The sequence below is a fragment of the Eschrichtius robustus genome, chromosome X (genome assembly GCF_028021215.1).
Source record: "Eschrichtius robustus isolate mEscRob2 chromosome X, mEscRob2.pri, whole genome shotgun sequence".
NCBI classification, from domain to species: domain Eukaryota; kingdom Metazoa; phylum Chordata; class Mammalia; order Artiodactyla; family Eschrichtiidae; genus Eschrichtius; species Eschrichtius robustus.
The window spans coordinates 2815119-2835163 of NC_090845.1; the positions used below are offsets into that span (position 1 = coordinate 2815119).

Below are 20045 nucleotides of genomic sequence, written 5' to 3' on the forward strand. Positions count from 1 at the left end.
CACCCAGACCCCGTCTGTCGCCACCAGCCACAGCCCCACCATTGACTGCAGCCCCCAGAACGGCTGCCTCTGACCTGCCCCATCTTCTCGTCCCCTCCTTCCTGGCCTCAGGTCAAGGCTCCAAAAGCCAGTTCATCAGAGGATCGATTCCTAGACCCCCGGGAAGCAGAGCTGCAGGCTGGGCTGGCTGCTCATTCACCTGACTGTCTGTGTCTGTCCTTCCTGGGGCAGAGGGACGGTCTGCCCAGCTCACTCCTTGGTAGCAGCTGAGAGCTGGGACACAGATAATCAGACATCCCTTGGAGAGCTTTTAGGGAAATAAAATAAAACCGGTCAAGGAACAGCTACTGGGCTTCTTCATCTTTAATCATCCGATGTGATAGGAATTGCCATACACTTCATGAACAGTAAAAATGGTCAAACATTCACCAAAATCTTTGAGAGCTGTTAAAATCATCTATCTATCTATCTATCTATCTATCTATCTATCTCTATCATCTTTCTATCATCAGTTTCTATCATCTATCTACCACCTGCTTCTATTATCTACCTATTCTCTATGTAGGTAGATGTATTTCTATCATCTCTGGACGTACGTATGTATGTATGTATGTATCTATCACCTATCTTTTTCACTGATCTATTTCTACCATCTATCTTTCTATCCATCATCTGTTTCTATCATCTATCACCTACATGTTTCTATAATCTCTCTACCTGTCTACCTATTGTCTATTTCTGTCATCTACCTATCTACCTATCTAATCTATCTATCTATCTAATTATGCATCTATCTACCTACTTGTTTCTATTATCTAGGTAACTAGATAGCTTGCTACCTAGCTAACATCTGTCACCAATCTGCTATATATCTATGTCTATCTACCTATCTACAATTTATCTAACCTAGCTACTCTCTTTCATATTATATATTATGATCTATCTATTCTATTTATACTTATCTATTTATTTTCAAATTATATATACTTATAGATAGGTAGATAGATAGATAGATAGATAGATAGATAGATAGATAATTTGTAAAACGTCCAAGTACTTAAAATGCAACATTTTTGGGGGGTGAAATGGGTGACTTGGTAATTGCCTAAATGGCTCTTGGAGGACTTGGTGATGGGTCTGATTCCCTTTTGATTCACTCCTGCACCCGCCCTGCTGGGGGCGTGCCTGGGACGCCTCCCCTGTTCCCTCTGCCCACCCCAGCCTCCCACCCCTGCACCCTGGCCTTGCAGAGCCCCTTCTCCCTCCCTGTCCCCCCAACACCTCTGGTTCCATCCCTTATCCTGTCCACTCTGGTTGGTGGTCGTCTGTCCATCCCTCCCAAGCCCCCCCCCCCGCCCCGAAACCCATGGAAAGCACCCGACAGGCACACGGGTTTTCCTCAACTTGTTTTCCCCATACCGGGCCCAGCGTTGTCAACAATAACCACTCCGTAAACGTCCAAGTAAATGCTCTCACTACTTAGTTCTTCCTACAACTGCCACTGAAGGAGTCGTAAATGACGGCGCTCATTTTTAACTCCTATGATCCAACCCACAATACACAGGGAGTATACTTCCAGCTCCAGAAAATGGCTTTCAGGCAGCCCATTCCTAAAAGTCCCCTGAGCATAATGTACAATAAAATAGAAGTCCTGCAGTGTCTTTTCAGCCAGACCTTCCCCCACCATGAATCCAGCGCATCTGGTTCTATTTCAGGGCGAAGGAATTTAAGTGTGCTTTGTTAGAAGGCTTCCCGGCACACATGTGCACGTATCAGGGTGCTCTGGGGGACTTTTCTGATATTTGCTAGTGGAGGGGGGGAACAATTTGTGTCCCTGATTCCACGGGTCTCCTCCACTGACATATGTGTAAAGAACTGGACGTAAATTTCATTTTCATATCTCTGTTTTTCCTTATTTTGTTCAATGCCTACTTTCTCACTGGAAGAAACACGATCCAATTTTCCTGAAAAATCATCACGAGATTTAAATCCTATATATCTTTTAAGTATCTCCTTACGTCCGAGGGAAAAAAAAAACTTAAAATTATCACTGAGATTATTTACATATTTTTGAATGTTTTAATGAGGTTACACAGGATTGGTAGGAAAAATCAATGCCTCATGTAACAGGGAATCATATGCAGATTTTTGAAAAAAAGCGTGTACATTTCGTGCAACGCCAGGGAGTCCAAATCTGACTTTCTCCTAAAATAAAAGAGACTCGAGAAATTTTTTTCTCCAAGTTTAGAAACCATTCTAAAACTTCATGAGTTTGCTGTTTTGATCTAATTTAAATTTCTTCCAGATTTGTACCCTTAGAAAAAAAAATATGGCTTCATGCTTTTAGTGAAGAAAGATCAAAATAGTATATTAAATGCTCTCAGAAGACTTTTTGTACATAGAAAAAATATTCAGTGAGTTAATATAAAATAAATCAGAAACAGACTGATTCTCCCCGAGATTACACAAGCATTTCAGTGTTAAGAAGATGAAGGATAAAAATGAGAAGATCAATGAAAAAATATTAATTACCCAAGAGAAACATTTAAAAAGCTTTAATTACGGTTCAGACACCCAACTCCCAACAAAAGCCAAAACGTTGTGTCTTTGTTCTTTACACAAGGTGGAATCTTAACCAGGGACATTTTCAGTGCTTGGTTGGAAAACTTAATGCAGGGGAAATTGGCTGGGTCACCACCTTGGATTAGGCAGCAAAGTCATTTTACAAAATCCAAGTCAAGTAATAAAGAAATCTTGTCTAAAACAAATACATTCTTTTCCCTCTGTTCAACTTCCCCTATTCTAAGGGAATTCCCTTCAGAAACCCAAGCTGACCTTGGTCCAACTCTACAACTGAGCCACTTTGGAGGGATGTACCCACCCATGAATGTACAGCAGCTAAAACGAGCTTCTACCTGCCCAAAGTCTCCCCTTGACCCTCATGGCACTTCCAACCCCACGAGATCCAAGGGTGACTTCTCCTCCATCTTAGAATTAATTATAAACAGAAGGCATGAGAGGTCCCAAGCTTCCATGAAATTAGCTGCTTGTTCGTTAAGGATCCTTATGAGATCTATCACCGGGTAACAACCAACCCCAATACTTAGTCACCGAAGATGACCACCATTTTACTTGCTCATGTTTCTATGGGTTGGCCGCTTAGACTGGGCTCAACTCGGTTGCCTTTCTCTTGGTCTTGTCCAGGGTGTGTCACATGGCCATAGTCACCCGGCAGTTTTAACCAACGATGGGTGACCCAAGCTGGAGCCCCTTGTCTAGGCTGACGGATGGAATCACCCAATAGGCATATATGTGCATCTGCTCTAGACCATCCATTCTCATCCAGACCATCCAGAGGACGGCAGCTCCAAAACTGACCCCAGTCAAGACCAGCAGAAGGACGTCCCAGTGGAGCCCAGACCCAGTTGCTGATTCACAGCATTACAAGCAAATCCAGGATTTGTTACATTGAGCAAACTGGTGCTCAGGGAATTTAAGTAACTGGCCCACACTCACCAAGACCAGAAGCGATGTTAGTTTCTTAGAGCTGCTGTGAGAAATGACCCCAAACTTTGTGAGTTTAAGCAACACAGAGTTACTATTTGGCAATTGTAGAGGTCAGAGGTCCGGGGCAGATGTCACGGAGCTAACATCAAGGTGCGGGCAGGGCTGCGTTCCTTCTGGAGGATCCAGGGATCAATCTGTTCCCTTGCCTTTTCCAGCTTCTGGAGGCTGCTGGCTGCTTGCTTTGGGGCCCCTTCCTCTGTCTTCAAAGCCAGCAGCGTGGGTTGAGCCCTTCTCACCTAGACTCACTCTGGTCTCCCGTCTCCCTCCTCCCCTTTTAGGAAGTGATTCCGCCCAGCCCACCGGGATGACCCATGATCATCTCCCTATTTTCAGGGCCAATTAATGAACAACCTTCATCCCATCAGCACCCTTTATTTGGCCACATAACCAGATATATTCAGAGGTTCCGGGGACAAGGAGGTAGACATGTTCAGTGGGGAAAACCATCACTGCACCCACCACAAAAGCAAAGGAACGGAACAAATCACCAGACCGTGAGCAGACCGTGAGCTGTGTTGTTGATTGCCAGGCAGGGCAGGGGCAGGGATTTGGGTTAGAGCTGGGAGAACCAAGGGTGCCCGTCTCTCCCCAGCTCCCTGTTCCACGACGTCACGTGGGTATCCTGGAGTTGGCCATGGTGCAGGGAAATTGGCATGAGCTCTCAACCCCAGTTCCCCAGTACCGGCTGAGGACAGTTCCTAGGATATATCCGCACATCACTGCGTGTGATACAGAACAGGAGAGCAGCGTAGTGTCCCGGGGAAAGGTTTTATCAGAAAGCCGAGACTTGCTAAAGAAACCCAAGGGAGGCTCCCAGCCGTGCATTGGAAGGCTTGGTGGAAGAAGTCAAGAGTGGAAGGAGGGGAAGGGGTTAGACAGATGGAGGGGTTTGTCCAGACAGGAGATGAGAACACTGCACATTTGGGAACACGGTTCATAGATTTACAGAAGTGGCTGGTGAACGGGGAGCAGAGGGAGAGCAGGTAGAGGCGCCCTCTTCAGGAGTCGGGGATGAATGAGCTGGAAGTACGCATTTTCGTCACGGTGACCCGAACGCATGTATTTTAAGAACTCACTGATGCAACATCGTAGATCAAATGTCCTGCAAAAAGGAGGCACGAAAAACCAAAGGTGGTCGATTACGTCTTGCGGTTTTTCCATTAAGATGTGACAGTTCATCACACCAACTCTATTCAATTCACGATGGTCCTGAACACGAAGGCAGCGTGGTTCCCTGTGAAGAATTCGATTTTGCTCAAGATATAGAAGATGCACCCAGAGTCTGGTCTAGATTTCAGTCCACTTTTTCTAGACCGTGAGATTCATGATGCCACAAGAAGGGAGAAAAATCCCACAACTAGATCTAACGCAAAAGCCAGAGAGCTCTTGAAAGAGAAAGGAGAAGGAGTATTGTGTGTTTTGTCCGTACAGAGGGGGGTTCTTGATAGGAGGCTTGTCCGGGTCTGTCAAGGAAAGGGCCCCAACAGGGCAGAAGAAAGCTCACCAGGGAGGAATCCAGCGGCCGCTCCGCCGTTCTCATGGCTTGGGCGCGACATGCAATGGATCAAGTCACCTCTCTACACGGTTGAACCCACACTGTTGGCGACAAAGAGGCTCCCCCTACGTTTCAACCGTCTGAACGTTCATTTCTGCCATAGAAGCAAGTTTTAAAGATGGAAGTTCAAGCTGCTCCTTCTGGACACCACGTGTCCAGAAGAATGACTGTTCTTAGAGATGAGTTATGTCTTCAATGGCTTCAGCTGGTGGGATGTTTGTCCCATTACTCATGTACCTTTGGGATTCACGGTTCACTGGGGAAATAAGGTACTAGAAGCTGGCAGGTGATACCTGGGTACGAGCTATATAAACCACACACGACGGGAAAAGGAGAGAGCTTGCTAGGAACCCAAGATGGGTTTACGGAGGAAGACCCATTTGTACCCGCTGTTGAAAAATGGATTTTATTTGCACACAAGACACGGAGAATCAGCATTATGAGGAAACTCATGGGAACAAAGCAAGGCATGAAGCATGTTTACAGAAAAGCAAAAAACATCGAATTCAGGTGTCATGGAGGGCAGGTTACTGGAATAATAAGCCAATAATAATGATGAATGGATAAAGATGTGGTGTATATATACAATGCAATACTACTCAACCACAAACAAAGAATGAAATAATGACATTTACAGCAACATGGATGGATTTGGAGGGCATTATACTAAGTGAAATAAGTCAGACAGAATCTAAAAAAGAAAACAAACTAGTGAATATAACAAAAAAGAAGCAAGCTCACAGATCTAGAGAACAAATTAGTGGTTACCAGTGGGGAGAGGTTAGCGGGGAGGGGCAATATAGGGGAAGGGGATTAAGAGATACAAACTACTATGTATAAAAATACATAAGCCACAAGGACACATTGTACAGCACAGGGGATAGAGCCAATGTTTTCTAATAACTACTAGTGAAGTATAACCTTTAAAAACTGTGAATCACTATATTGTACACCAACTATACTTCCACTGAAAAATAATAAAAAGTTTAAAAATAATTAAAAAAAAAAAAGTCAGTAATAATGATAATACTAATAATACGTGTAGGAACGGACCCATTTTCGAAGGCTTTGTCACTGAAACGAAGAGGTACATACTCGATTCTGTTGAAACCAGAAGCCATTGACGCATCTGGACGGAAATCTTGTCTTGATCATGTGAACTTCTGAGAGATGATACTCTTCCCAGTGTTTTTCACACTGAATATGTGGGGATATATGTATATGTATAGCTGATTCACTTTGTTACAAAGCAGAAACTAACACACCATTGTAAAGCAATTATACTCCAATAAAGATGTTTAAAACAAACAAACGTATTTTAATTCCACTCCAGATGTTATCGTACTGCGGGTGGGTTTTTTTTTCTTTGTTTGTTTTGTGTCTTGACCCTTACAGGATTGTCCTTGATGCATGAGATGTCATCTGAAGGAGGAAGGAGGTTACAGCACATCCAAGTCCCCAGAGGAAGTTTTAGGTCCACATCATCATTATGATGCCTTGATGTTCGAAGCACGGTAGCATTCATGCCTATATTCCTGCTCAGAACTGAGGAAGAGATTCCTCAGCTGGAGATCCTTTCCGATCCTATAAAGTGATGCAAATACATTCGATGCTATAATTTTAGGGCAAACCCGATCTCCAATGAGGGATTCACAGCTCACACCCACGCCGATTTTAGTGAAAGTTGCTACAGAACCTTGCAAGATTCTTGGCCGCATGTTGGCCGAATGGCCCTCCAGCCCTATGGCTTGAGAAGCTGATGGATCCAGAGCAGAAAACGCAGGCTGCCCTTCCTGTGTCGGGCGAGGCGTGCTTTGTGGGCTAAGGAAAGGGCCGTGTGTGTTCCCTGTGGCTGGGCTGGACTTCTGATTCCCACCGGCCTCGGGGGATGAGACTCAGACGGTCATATCTCAAGCATTCCAGCTGAGGGGTTTAATACATCATGTATCAACATTGTGCTATCAAGCGAGAGATGATGTGGAAGGAAAACAATACCATTCCAAAGAAATCTCCTTCTGATGCCCACATACAACCCTGCTCGAGTCCGTTCTCCTTTTTGAAACCCATACCCTGCACATTTGTTGGTGCAGACGGATCGTGTGACAATCAGTCCCAAACGCACACACTCTAGAGATGAGCCAAAGCGCAATTCATATCAGCTTTTTAAATACATTTTTAATATGTCAAAGTCTTCAGCAAATGTTACCTTCTCGAAAGCAGTGAGAAATGCGCTGTGAATATCTCCAGCATGAACGGTAAGGGGTTTATCGGATCCTTGTACAATCTGCCCCTTGAAATCTTTTAGGGGACGCTGTCTAGCCACGTGTGTTTCTCTCTGCAGACGGGGATCCACATTTTCCAGAGAGGAGGATCAATTCGGGTTTTCTGTGCAATCTGGAGCCTCCTTGAGCATCAGATGAAGACGCCTGTGGGATTCACGCCCGGATGTTCCAGCTGATGGGGAAACAGATGCTGGGACTCAAGCCGTCCTTTGGAAAGTATCAGTAAAATCGCTGCAAACAACACAAAGCTAAGTCGGAGAGATGTTTGCAATCCGTGTCAGATACTGGGTCTTTCTAGTTCCATATGGCCTTTGCCTTTTCCCAAGAACAGTTTATAATAAAGTCAGCACGATGCCTTTTTCTGGACCAACCACACCTAACATTTGCAAACTGGTGACCATCGCCCAGTGGTCTGCAAAGGACAGCTGTTTGCGGTTAAAGGCATCAACGGCATTTCCACGGGTGTCATCATTTTCCTCGGGCTCCATCCCTGCAGCTCATTTTCTCAAGTTTAGGGACCCAGCCTTTATGTTTCAGGTGCCAGCCCACAAAGGTTGCCCCGTCGGACACGAAAAATTACATTTACATTGGGTCAATTTGGAGAAAAGAATACTCTTTCAAAAAAAAAAAAAGACTTTTGATTTTACTCTTTCTTTAGCAAATTTGTCTTAGTTGAGGTAATCCACCCTCCCCTGCCCCCCTTGCTTTTGTTCACATCAGCAACTTTTCACCCAGAAGGATCTCATCAAGAACATGCTGCATTTTCTCGAGTGCAAGGATGAAGTAGAATATCTTGCTGTTCTTTTTTGCCTGCTGTTAACAAGAAAATTAGCCTTTTCTAAGCCAAATTAAGAGACAAATAATTATTTTTTTCTCTTTTCAAAAAATTTTTTATTGCAGTACAGTTGATTTACAATGCTGTGTTAGTTTCTGCTGTACAGCAAAGTGAATCAGTTATACATATACATATATATCCACTTTTTTTAAGATTCTTTTCCCATATAGGTCATTACAGAGTATTGACTAGAGTTCCCTGTGCTGTACAGTAGGTCCTTATTAGTTATCTATTTATATATAGTAGTGTGTATATGTCAATCCCAATCTCCCCATTTATCCCTCCCCCACCCTTACCCCCCGTAACCATAAGTTTGTTTTCTACGTCTGTGACTCTATTTCTGTTTTGTACATAAGGTCAAGAGACGAACAATGATTAAGCCTTGCCTTAACTTGGGCACAGTGTGGAATAAACTTAACAATAGCAGAATGAAGTCAGAAAGAGAAAAAACAAATACCGTATGCTAACACATATATATGGAATCTTAAAAAAAAAATGGTTCTGAAGAACCTAGGGGCAGGACAGGAATAAAAACGCAGATGTAGAGAATGGACTTGAGGACACGGGGAGGGGGAAGGGTAAGCTGGGACAAAGTGAGAGAGTGGCATGGACATATATATACTCCCAAATGTGAAATAGATAGCTAGTGGGAAGCAGCCGCAGAACACAGGGAGATCAGCTCGGTGCTTTGTGACCGCCTAGAGGGGTGGGATAGGGAGGGTGGGAGGGAGACGCAAGAGGGAGGAGATATGGGGATATATGTATATGTATAGCTGATTCGCTTTTTTATACAGCAGAAACTAGCACGCCGTTGTAAAGCAATTATACTCCAATAAAGATGTAAAAAAAAAAAAAATGCTTTTAAGACCTCATCCTGTAGCTGAAACTCCAACTATGGTAAGGTATATCTGTCTGTAGCATGCGTCTACCATGTTTAACGAGCTTCACGGGGTGATGACCACCCAGGACAGCCTGGAATGCCCTAAACCACGTGAAGTACCCGAGATGCGGCACCTTACAACACTTCTGTAAGAATTCCTCTGGGATTTATACCTACAACGGATAGGGCTGGGTCATGAGATGCCCACGTACTTCGTGAAAATCTAAAGTCTGGCCAGACGCTCTTCACAAGGGCAGCTACAAGAAACTCAGTATCCTGCTGGACCCCAATGGTTGTAGCCTCACACAGACGAGCGTTTCATACTATTCTGTACTGTGGAATCACACACACACACACACACACACACACACACACACACACACACACGATGAAATATACAATATACGCACGGTTGCAAAAATTGTAATTAAACCTTTCATTCGTTTTTTAAATCATTTTGAAACTATACCATCTCTTCCACCCATTTATGAACCTACGTTGTGCCATCTCTCTTACACAATGTATTTCCAAAAAGGGTAGAGATGTAATATTATTATTACCTTCCTCCCGCAATAGAGGTTTTCGGTGGCATCTATGGGGGGTACCGATGGCCACGATGGCATCGTCTCAGACCAGAAGAAGAACGAAAAGAAAAAGAAGGTGGGGTTCACTAAACTAGGGCAGGGGTAACCTCCCCACCTACTCAGCTCACACCTCCTCCTCTGTGGGACTCACGGCTTCTGCCCATCTTTCTCTGTCCTTCCTCCTTGGCTTCCTAAAAACGTGCTTCTTTTCTGGGGCTCACGGCTCCCGCTGCAAATAAAGTACCGTTAACATAAATCCTCGAAAACCCGGTGTCCTCTGGTCCCGAAATAGCAAGAATCTAAGGTAACCAAAAGGAGGACTGATCCCATTACCACTGGTTCAAGCTTCCTTTCCATTAATTAAAACCACGTGTGTGTGTTAAAGCCATGAGATCCACACGTCCCTGCGGTAGGGGGTCTCTGCAAGAGCCACGCAATCCACCGCAGTCCCCGACGTGGTATTTCAGCGCATACGTGTCTACAGAAAACCGCCACAGGTGATGGTCAGCTGGAAGGACTTTGTATGAACACGGAGCCACGCCCTGGACGCAAGGTTCTGATGTCCTGAACCCATAAAGGCAAGTTCTCTAAGTGGGGACACAAACGCACCCTTAGCCCGTTCACCTGATGCTTCGTCCGTCCATCCGATGAATTTTGGAAGTCTGTGAACCATCACCATCCCGTCAGCTGGACCCTGAATACGTCACACCAGTATTCATCTCCTTTCCATCTTTTTTTAAGAGCGGGAAAGCAGGCAACAGACAGTGGGAAGACACGTACTGTGGCTTGCCTTCTCTCTTTTCGAGAATCTCGAGGAAAATTTGGTTGTCCCCAAAGTCCCGTGGATGCATACATTTTAATCTGTTGTTAACGATTGTGTCTGCAAAGCACACTTCACCCAGGTGTCCTACATGAATTAGAAGCCAGTGCCTAGCGCGTGTTCACTGTGTCGGCAGACACTGTGCTAGCTGCTGGTTTCAAGGAAAAGCAACGTTAAAGCACTTGGATTAAATGTAGACTTTTGCTTTCTAGGTCATTGTTTCATGAAAATAAAACGTCACAGGAGACAGAAAGCCACTGCATGCATTCTTTCAAAATGTTTTCTTTGGCCCAGAGAAACAAGCTCCACCTGTATAAATATTAGGTGGCCAGGAAAGAACTGTTTACTTATTATTATAAAGGCTTAAAGGCAGCAGGAAGAATGTCGTGTTTATTTTTCAACACGAAATAATATTTAAAGCCACTGCAATGGCAAGAGGAGATGGGAGAATCTAAGTTGATAGAAATAGTTATAAAACTGTTACAACTGCCCAGACTTATCATTTGGTAGTTATTTTGCATGATGTTGACACCCCTTAGGGTTTCTCATGGGTAGGACTGTCGGTGAACAGCCAGCTCAGACACAAACTCAAGCCCAATGTATTTTTTTCTCTCCGAGGTTCACAGCATTGCCAACCGGGATAAACGCCAACCCGAAGAAGAGTATGACATTGTTAGCAAAGAACCACGATGGCATCCTGGGCGGACTGACGGATGGTGTCATTCTTCAAGCTGTTTTAGAGGATCGTTTCGTTTTCTGCCAATCTTCTCTCTTTCGTGAAGGAGAGGCTTGTTCTCTTATTTGTTAAGGTTTGTTTTCTTTAAGTCGACCCTATTTAGACTTCTTTCTGAGAAAAAGCATCTGGGGATCGCTAGATGATTATCCCTCTGTCACAAACAATTTGCAACAGTGCCCTTTACGGACGGCTGCTGCTTTAGCAAACCAAATTACAGGACGTCCGCAAGTATAAGGATGTCCCAGATATTGCCTTGGACACACTTACACTTGCCACTCGTCTATTTACCAGTTACATTTGAAGCTGGGGCAAATAATGAATAGTTTTTTAAGTACATATGTTAATTGGGGACATGCTTATGCTTTAAAAAATTATTCAGCATTTATCCCAACTTCAAATGTAACTGGGCTTCCTGTATTTTATTTGGCTACCCTGCCTTTATGAGCCCTTTCTTGCGGGGGGTGGTATGTGCATAACAGATGGTACTATAATAATACCATTTTGGTCTTAAGGAAATAGTTAATCCTGGTCCTTCTGAAGCTGCTTTTGAAAGTCAGCCAGGATGCTGCGTTAACTATCTTTTACTTTCTAGCAGCGATAATTTGCTCGGGGCGTGGATGGGGGGGGGTCACCCGCAGCTTTGAATGTCCACGCCAATCACCTGTAACTAAACCAATGCCCATCTGACTGTGGGGTACAACCTGCAGCCGTTTAAACTCCCTGAGACGGGAGACGATGGGCAACAATAAATCTTTCGAGGCCGTCCACGGGCTGTCCCAATGCGTACGGAAATCCTGCCCCGCATTCCTGATACCTTCCTTGCCAAGACATCCACTGCTCCGCCCCCCGCGCCCCCCCAATCTACCAGCAACCTCTTTGCAAGCTTGTCTAAGCGGGTCCCAGAGAACAGCAGGCTCAGAACATCGAGGTGTTCTACCGCGGAAAGAAGAACTGGTGCTGGACTCAGACCCAAGGTTAACAGCCGACTGGGTCCCATCCTCACCCTCTGGGGGCGTCACCTGCATCCTCTGCGACTGGATAAAGGTTCGTGTCCTTTCCAGAGCGGGCGCTGGTTACCGGGCATGCTGCAAACAGGCGAAAAGAACCTTGTTGGGAATGTGGGCGTTGCTAAGGCTGTGGATTCCAGCAAGCCTGGCGACCTAAGCTAGACATGAACGCCGGTCGGAGAACAGTCCCTACCCGGGAGGCGCCTGGCTGGGGCAGGGGCTTGTGATGCAACAATAAAGAATTAAGACAATGCCTTGCCGCCCCCCACCCCCCACCCCGAGCTCGGATGCCGTGGTTACCCATTCACAGCGGAGGAGTATCTGAGGAATAAAAGTGGCCCGAAGCCTGCTTGACATGGGACGAGAGAAAACAGAGTTACATCATTGGTTCTGACTTCTCTTCTTGGGTCCGGACACGTTAAATTACTTTATTTACTTCTGTGGCAGATCAATGAAATGGAAGCGATACTTCTAATAAGGTTCTCACCCCAAAACGGTGAAAAGTGGTTTTGGCATTCGAAGGGCAAGATTTCTAGAACTGGATCCGATGAGAGAGAGCAAGTTTTCAAATAAAACAGGAGAAATGAGGCTTCAGTTCCTGCTTTACATTCTTGGATAAGAACACGGGCAAGGCGGTGGGTGCGTGCGTGCCCTGCGTGACTTGCTGACCATACAATCGCTAATGGAAGAAATGTGACTCTTGCCTTTTATGGATCCCAAAAGCACCGGAAATACCAACATTCCGCCGCCATTATAAATAATTATAGGATGTATTGGTGATGTTGAAATTATTTATATACAAGTCGTCCTAGCAGCCCGGGAGTCCATTCCTGGTCATAGCTAATACTTTTAAAATTAACTGAAGAGACCTCTTTGGACCAGCCCTGTCTGTGAACTACACATATAGTACAGTGTTTTGTTGTTTTAATAATTATGGTTCTGGTCTCTGTGATTGATGTTTGGTCTTTATTCTTTTGTATCCATTGTTTTTCAATGAATAGGGCAGAAGAGAATCTCGGTTAGGAAGGTCTTTTACCTAATGAAAGATGAGAAATGCAATCGTGGAAGGTTTTGCATATTCCTTTCACTGGTAAATACTCTTTAGAAGTTGTGTTCATTGTCTATTAACTGTTAAATTGCTCAGCTGGGTTTGGCTTAAAAATAAAGGCTTTACTAACCTACTTCCCTAACGAGAGACACTGTGGCCCAATTAAATACTGAGAGTCTTACATTTCAGTCCATTTCTCCAGACAATAGTAGCTCAGAGTGTGATCTCACATTTTTTGGTTTTTTACACCTAAACAGTGCGTTCTATCTGCAGGAAAGATGGAATTTAGAATCCGCTCAAGCCCAAACCCACGTCAATTTTTAACTCAAATCTCGGTTGGCTGGCCCAACCACTGTGAAAAGAACACATCTTTTAAACACATGAGTGAACACTTATGATGGAATCAAAATGTGTTTTAGAAATACACATTGCCTTCAAGTTCCAGAAGTTTCTGAAATAAATTAAAACATGAGTTTGTCAGATGCCACAGACACCACATTATAACCCCAAAATAGATCCTACAACGATCTGGCACGAGGCATTTATGAAATAATGAACAGACCTTAGATCTGATAGCCCTATAAAAAAAAGAAATCCTAAAAACGTATAATAATAATCATCAGTCTCCCTTTCATGAGCCAAAATCAGAATGCAATCACCCCTGATAATCTGTAATTAGCTGGTTATAGAGCAAAATGTTACAAACTTTATACTCTTGCTCGGAATCTGTAATTATTTGGACTGAAATGTTTAATAATAGTCATTTTCCAATTATTCTGATTTAAGAGGAGTCCTATGCCTATTTTTAAGGATTCCCATTTATCCTTTCCCTCAATAATTTCCTTGCACGTGCATGATTATAATGCTTAACACGTGTGCCTCTCGCCCAGTGATGAAGACAGAGCTGTAAAAAAGTAGGTATTCCATCTAACTCTGCTGACATCAAACAAACAAATCATCAAAGTGAACGCACAGGGTATTTTTAGAACGCACAAGGGGTTCACAGCACCAGGCGGGGGCCACACAGCTGAAGAGCATGTGTGATATCTTCCTGTAAAAAGTTCGCAATCCAAGACAAAGATCCCTCGACCCAACTTGAGCCAGCCTGGCGTGATGGTGATAAGGGAGGGGCAGAAGGCAGGGGAGGGGTTTCAAGGCAAAGAGAGTCTTCATTGAAAAAAAAATGCTACCAAGAAAGCTACCTACCCAGACGGCCACGCACGGGCAGAGCTGCACGTTGGAATCCAACACGCCAAGACAAAGGAAGCCACCAGATAAAAACAGAGATGTGAAATCTCAGGCACTTCGAATGCTATGGTTGTTTCAATTCTGGCAGTCATATTTAATTTGGGGTTTGGTTTCAAAACTCAAACCACGGAGGAATAAAAGGGAATAAATCCAAAGTTTCTTCTTTACAATCTCCCTCAATTTCCCTCGGTTGTTATCTGTTTGATGTGTATCTTTCTAGACCTTTTCTATGGATTTGGGTCCATAAATACATGAACATGCTAAAAATGTGTAGTTTCCCAAGGTGCATCATTTTCACCCCCAAAACGAAACACAATGGATTCGCCTGAGCGAATTCTAAATTCACTTTTCCACGTACCGATATATCTTAGAAATCTTCCCTTGACCCAAAATACAGGCCTTCCACAGCTTTTTGTTTTAAACTCCTGAAGCTTATTCTGTATATTGGCTGTACTCTGGTTTATTTTCAAATCTCACCCTAATTTTATGATTCTTTCTCAGGCCACTTTTCTCTTGTTTTGGTTGTTAGTTTATTCCTTAGTACGTTTAATACAAAAGACTCAAGGAACCCAAACTAGCTGGTAATTCCACCACACAGAAATGTTTGTTGCCATTCTCTAAAATAAGTTATGTACGCCCATGGCAAGAAAACTCAAACCATACGGAATTCCCACTTTATCGTATGTTTTGCATATATAAATTATTAGGAAAAGATAACCAATGGAAGGGGCAGATGGTATAAGTTATCTCACCCATTTCAAAGCAACATGAAGAAAATAACATATAACAGATGGTCAACTTGGTTCATTTAAAAATGCACATCAATGACTTGGAGGGCACTGTGCTTAGTGAGATAAGTCAGACAAAGGCAAATTCTGTATGACACCCCTTATACGTGGAATCTAAAAAAATACAAGAAACTAGTGAATATAACAAAAAAGAAACAGACTCGCAGATACAGAGAACAAACTAGTGGTTCCCAGTAGGGAGAGGGAAGTGGGGAGGGGCAAGATAGAAGGAGGGGATTAAGAGGCACAAACTAGTAGGTATAAAATAAATAAGCCACAAGGATGTATTGTACAGCACAGGGAATACAGCCAATATTTTGTAATAACTGTAAATGGGGTGTAACCATTAAAAATGGTATAAAAAGTAAACACTGAAGAAAGAAAACCAAAGAGTTCACCCGACAAAATACATTTTTAGATGCATATCAAGGTGAAATAGATGTTACCTATGTAGTTAGCAAAAGAAAACTTAAAAGTAACTTTAAAGTACACACACAGCAGTAAAGATCTGAAGAAAAGTATTTTTTTTTAATGATTGAATGAGTAGAAACAAGAAGAATATTTTCTGAAGGCCAATTTGCCAAGCTGTATCAGAATTTAACATGTAGGTCAGCAGGAAGTTTGGAGGAGGAGAGATGAAGAGTGGGGCATTTTTCTATCTCCCATTCCTGTGTTCATGGTTCAAGTTAAAATCCTAGAGGTAGAGAGAGAAAGAAAGGATGGGAAAGCCACATTTCTGCCCCAGCCGTGGGGCTCCTGCCCTGGGGGAAAGCTGCATACTGGCTCTGCCTACCAGCAGGTGGGACATGTCTTCCATGGGGGGAGCAGGCAAACCCTTTGTGAAGCCTCAGGAGCTCCTAGACCCACCAGGAGAAGGACAAGCAGAGGAAGACAAGTGTGGAGGGAGGTCCCTCATCCCTCCAGAGACTCTAAGCCAATCCAGGACGCCTCCTTGGAGCACTTGTGCTGGAGACAGTAAGAGCTGGCTTCTTCCAGCTCTGGGAAGCCCACCTTCTCCCCGAGTTGCCACCATCCGGACAGTAAGAGCTGGCTTCTTCCAGCTCTGGGAAGCCCACCTTCTCCCCCCGTTGCCACCATCCGGACAGTAAGAGCTGGCTTCTTCCAGCTCTGGGAAGCCCACCTTCTCCCCCCGTTGCCACCATCTGGACAGTAAGAGCTGGCTTCTTCCAGCTCTGGGAAGCCCACCTTCTCCCCCAGTTGCCACCATCCGGACAGTAAGAGCTGGCTTCTTCCAGCTCTGGGAAGGGGACTTAAATTCTGAAGATCTCTGTGAGCCAGCTCTTCAACTGTCCGCAGCTTGAAATCAGTCACGGCGGGATTAAGTACTGACACCACGGACATCGGCAGAAGCTACGCGTCGGGGCCTTCTTTCCCCCGGTAGAACTGGTTTACAAAGCACACCACCACCTAAGACCTTCTACGCCTCTGTAGCACTGAAACAGAGCAAGACCCTACGCGGCCTTCTCAGGACAGACACTCCCCCACCCAATGCCCTCCACCTGCCTCTCTTCTGTAGAAGAACTTTAGCCAAAGAACAACTTTAATCAGAGAAGTGAGAAAATGCAGAAGCAAAGGAAAGCAGTCAAACAAAACCAAATAATAAGAGTTGAGCCATTAAACCAAGTCAAGGACGTTTAGTCCCTCCTCAGGGACTATAGATCGTATCCTGGGAGCTGTGTTGCAGATACAGAAACCCCCGCCGGGTGGAAGACGTGAACTGCACGATGACCAGGCTGTAGCCACGACATAAGCTGCCACAATTCCGAGAATTGGCCTCAAGGAGGTGGGAACAGACTGACCTCGGAACTGAAGACCAACTGTACTGAAAACAGTCAAGAGGATACTGATAGACCACCACGTGACCAATTTCAAGATGACTATCAGAGCTGACTGTGCTGTTTCTGCATGTGGCCCCGTCCCTCCGCCTTGAAACTCCCCTTTAAAAGCTCCTGCCCACTGATCAGCAGGGGAGAGGTGGCTTTTAGACATGAGTCCACCTTCTTCCCCAGTTGCCACCACCCGGAATAAGGCAAACTTTCCTTTCTACCAACGCCCGCCTCTCGAGTATTGGCTTTGGAGTGGCGAGCAGTGACACCTGAGTTCGGTAACACCGCTACAGCTGAGTTCTGTATTCTTGGTCTCAAGGGATTAGAGCAGCAGGATATTTACGGGGTTCACTACGCCTGGCAAGCCGCTAAACGGTTCTCTAAGTGTGATCAAGATACCGATGATGGTGGGGACTGACGGAAAAATAAATGTGCAGTGAAAATCCAGAAAGATATACTCTGAGCTACTAAATGGTTCTTAAACCAAACTAAAAGATCCAGGAGCCTATGTGCAAATTTAGGAGGCAACTGCCTTCCATTGGCAGCTTTCGGTTAAACAGAAAGCAGAAAAATAAGTTTGAGAATAGGAATATTCTCAATGTAGAAACAGAATACGCTGCAACCCCCTAATGTTCAGAACAACTGGCCAGAAGAACAATAACATGCTTCAAAAACCCTGTTAACTTACTTTCAGATGTTAGAGAAACATCGTAGATCTACATCTGCTAATGTATACGCAAACGCTACACATGGATGGTAAAACAAAGTATACAGTGGGCGTTAATAAAAAAATAAAATTAATACAAGTTTCATGTGGTCTTAATAACCTAAAATAATAAGAAAGCCCCTTTCAATGGGATTATTTGCTAAGTTCAGAAGTTGAAGAAATGGTGAAGGGTGATTTATAATGATTTGCTAAAAGTTAAGCAAAGGACAGGCAATTCAAAAAAAAAAAGAAATGTGAAAGCCCAAAACATGTGACTATGTGCAAAATCTCACTCATAAATGTGGATTGAAAATATTGAGATATCACTTCTTTAAACCAATCCAGTTACCAAAAACTATAAAAGCTGGCCTGTCCACTTGCTGTGGAAAAGGCTATGAGAAACTTCTATTCTCTGCTGATGGGTGTAAATTGATAAAAGTGTTTCTGGGTTGCAACGGGCAGTATCTGATCATAATTTAATTGAGCAAATCCTTTGGAGCCAGCATTTTGTTTCTAGATCCTTTTCAAGAAACGACTGCTACACACACACACACACACACACACACACCAGATACACATACACAGACCCCAGATATACACACACATACACACACCAGATACACACCCCACACCAGCGGTCCCCAACCTTTTTGGCACCAGGGACCGGTTTCGTGGAAGACAATTTCTCCATGGACCAGGGGTCGGGGGCGGGGGGGGGGGGGGGCAATGGTTTCAGGATGATTCAAGTACATTACGTTTATTGTGCACTTTACTTCTATTATTATTATGTTATAATATATAATGAAATAACGATACAACTCACCATAATGCAGAATCCGTGGGAGCCCTGAGCTTGTTTTCCTGCAACTAGATGGTCCATCTGGGGGTGATGGGAGACAGTGACACCCGACGTGAGTGGCTTATGTCCAGTCTACTCCGTAAGATGCAGCTTAATTGTCACTTGCTACGCACTGATAGGGTGTTGATATGAGTCTGCAAGCAATTGATTTATTACGGTCTCTGTGCAGTCAAACCTCTCTGCTAATGATGATCTGTATTTGCAGCCACTCCCCAGCGCTAGTATCACCGCCTCAGCTCCACCTCAGACCATCAGGCATTAGATTCTCATAAGGAGCGCGCAACCTAGATCCCTCACATGTGCAGTTCACAGTGGGGTTCGCGCTCCTATGAGAATCTAATGCCACCACTGATCTGACAGAAGGCGGAGCTCAGGCAGTAATGTGAGTGATGGGGAGCGGCTGCAAATACAGATGAAGCTTCTCTCGCTCGCCCGCCGCTCACCTCCTGCTGTGCGGCCCGGTTCCTAACAGGCTACAGACCGGCACCGGTCCATGGCCCGGGCGATGGGGACCCCTGTCTCACACCACACACACACAAGGATGCAACCACATGTGTATATACATGCACACTATTTTATATAAAGCATGGTTTGCGCTGTACAAAATGCAAAAAAATTCTCTTCTTTTCAGCAACTAAATACATAAATTACATAAGGGCACCCTGCCTGCAATAGGAGACCATCCCCTCATTGCAAAGGAAAGTGCAGTAAGTTGCTCTACACTTAGTGGCAGAGAAACTACACAGAACAGAGTTTTATATGAGGATGTCCTTGCATGTACTGAGAACTGTTCCAGGCGCCAGACATACAACGCTGAACAAAACCAGAGACCAACTTCCCTGCCTCCATGGAGCTTGCATTGTAACGGGGAGAGACAGACAATAAACATAAGTAAGAAAAGTGTACGTAGCCCATTAGAAAGTGCTCAGTGCTACGGAGAAAAATAAATGAAGGAAGGTGTTGGTGAGTAGTGGCAGGAGAAATGAGTTGAAATTTTAAATACGACGCAGGAGGGACCCCTTCATGAGAAGATAGTTGAGCAAAGTCTTTAAAGAAACGGTGCAAACGATGGATAGATAGACAGACATAGACAGATAGATAGACAGACAGACAGATAGATAGATAGACAGATATAGATAGATAGGTGGATGGACAGAGTCTTATGCTAAGGTCCAGGGTCTCTGAACTTCAGTGCTACTGACGTTTGGGGCTGGATGACTCTGATGTGGGGCGTCCCGTGCCCCATGGCGTGTGGAGACCGCCCCTCTCCCCTGAGAGATCAG

General features: G+C 44.4%; 1 protein-coding gene across 2 annotated transcripts in view; it reads right to left on the reverse strand.

Moving 5' to 3' along the window:
• Positions 1-5512: 5512 nt before the first annotated feature.
• Positions 5513-20045, reverse strand: part of PRKX (protein kinase cAMP-dependent X-linked catalytic subunit) — a 109562-nt gene continuing 95029 nt past the window's right edge. The window contains exons 9-10 of one of the 2 annotated variants that reach the window (XR_011072244.1): positions 12263-12344; positions 5513-7635 (exon numbers count right to left, since the gene is read on the reverse strand). The gene's annotated coding sequence lies outside the window, so the exon portion shown is untranslated. The remainder of the gene's footprint in view (positions 7636-12262; positions 12345-20045) is intronic. The other variant, XM_068533154.1, reaches the window with a different exon arrangement.